At 31.9% G+C, this 2,316-nt stretch overlaps 1 long non-coding RNA gene across 1 annotated transcript in view; it reads left to right on the top strand.

Moving 5' to 3' along the window:
• The window catches only part of LOC106468222, a 7,177-nt gene that overhangs the window by 3,743 nt on the left and 1,118 nt on the right, over positions 1–2,316 (top strand). The window contains exon 2 of the long non-coding RNA XR_001291379.2: positions 1,828–1,905. This is a non-coding gene — a long non-coding RNA (uncharacterized LOC106468222). The remainder of the gene's footprint in view (positions 1–1,827; positions 1,906–2,316) is intronic.

The following is a 2,316-nucleotide window of genomic DNA, read 5'->3' on the forward strand; positions in this document are numbered from 1 at the left end:
AGCCGTCTCTGCTATATATTTTTACTTCAAGTCGGTTTCTCGTCATCATTAATCCAAATGATTTTGCAAACCTTTTTTTTTTTGTTTAAGACTAGAATCTTTCCTGTAACAGAAGCAATATACAGTAGCTAGTCTAAATGTATAATTACCAGAGTAACTCCTAGTCCTCCAGTCCTCTGGTGTGTATCCAGTCTATTAACTTAACCTACCAAAAATGAAAGTGAGAGGTTCTCATATTTGATTTTGACCTCATTTACAACCCTGGGTAGCACATTGTTTGGTCTAAGAATCTTAAATATTTTATTTAATTTTAATAGTTCAATAAAGTGCAGGATAGTCATTTACTTTATCTTTTGTTTTTTAATTTAATCAATTTTTGATTTGTGAACTTTCATTGATTTCACAGCCTTTCCTTTTGGTATTGAAGATTTTGATGTTGGAGATATTTACTAAGATATTCATACATATGCCTGTTTTTAGTCAGTGCTGTACCAAGTTGGATGTGTATTGGTGCTTAAGTCCTAAAACTGTAGACAACTACTTGTCCTGATATTGTTAAATATCCCTTACTGATTCAGTGAAAGCTTGTCCTTCATGAGCCGCTGATAAATTTATGAAAATATTTTAACTTATTATGGAGATTCATGCCAAATACTAGGCAAACTTCTGATTCAAACATTTAGATAAGTGGTTTGATTTACCAGCTACTCAGTTCAGATGGCCCTGGTGATGGCTTGCATATAGGACTCATGACTCACACAAGAGCCCTAGGATTAATGCTGTAGTGTACATTGTAGTATACTGTACTTTAATTAGTAGGATTAAAATAGTTTAATTTGTATATTTATAGCTATATGAATTTAACATTTAAAGATTAATTGGTTGATTGAAAGTAACTGTGGATGGAAAGACTTGTTATGTGTTGATATAACTGCCAACTAGTACTGTAATTGACACACAGTTTCTAATCATTAAGTTATTATAGAACAACAAGGGCATTCATTTAGTTAGTTTCCATGTGATCATTTTGTAATCAGTCTTTAAAATGTCTCAAAGTACCTCACACATTGGTTTTGTTGTACAGTTTCTGTTGCCTAATGATTAGTATTATAGAGTCTACTGTTGATTATCTCAGAATCATTATGTGGGCCTAATTTTGCTTCATACTGTTACTGGTTTGTTGGAAATGCATTAACAACTAATATTGAAATCTACAGCTTTGAAATAAAGTTTGACTGAATTTGGCTTTCATTGAGAACACACGATTACTCGTCCAAGCTAACCATCTAGTAAGCACCTAGATCCTGAAGGTATTCCCACATCATAAGTTTTGGTTAGATGCACTTTCATCAAGTTAACTATCTTTCTCTTAAGCTAAGAAAGCAGATAAGCTATCTGTCTAACTTTAAGTTTGAACTTGTTGGGACTTTTCTCCTAAAGGAGTCTTTTAAAACTTGTTCTAGGTTATTTGTGTCTTGCATTGTATAAATAGAGATCATGTAATTTAAGGCTTAAGAATTATTTCTTTATATTACATATTTTCCAAACTTTGATAAACATCCCATCAAATTAAAATAACACAAACATAATAAAAAGAAAATTATCTTTCATAAAAACCTACTAGATGATCCACATTTTACATGATACAGGAGATTAGTTGCAGAATTTTCTTGTGTCTGGTTTATTCATTTTGTGTTTGTCAAGAATACCACAGTAGTAATTGCCTTAATGGGCTGTTAAAGAGTTCAGGTCTACATCAGATGACACATCCTGACTATTACAGTGTATGTGTAATACAATGCTGAAGCATTTGTAAATCTTTTCCAGGCCTGACTTGGTTGATGGTCTACAGAACTGAAAAGTATCAAAAACTAAAAGCTGAAGTTGAACGCCAAAGTAAACGATGTGAGTATTTTTTAACTTTAGTCACTAGTCAGTTAATTCATTTGTTCAGTTTAATTAAATGTGATGTAATTATTTTTAAGTTCATTTTATTTTTTGCAAGAAAACTGACATAGGATATTTGCAAAGGTTTTTCATTGTACAAAACTTGAAAATAGCTTTGATATATGGAAACATCTGTTAGCTGAGTTCTTGCACAGATCTTAAAATATAACGTTCGTAAATGGAAACATCGGCTCATGTAGATAAGTCGAGTTGTTCAAAACTTGAAAATAGCTTTGATATACGGAAACATCTGTTAGCTGAGTTCTTGCACAGATCTTAAAATATAACGTTCGTAAATGGAAACATCGGCTCATGTAGATAAGTCGAGTTGTTCAAAACTTGAAAATAGCTTTGATATACGGAAACATC

Source organism: Limulus polyphemus, unplaced genomic scaffold (assembly GCF_000517525.1).
Source record: "Limulus polyphemus unplaced genomic scaffold, Limulus_polyphemus-2.1.2 Scaffold2920, whole genome shotgun sequence".
NCBI lineage: Eukaryota > Metazoa > Arthropoda > Merostomata > Xiphosura > Limulidae > Limulus > Limulus polyphemus.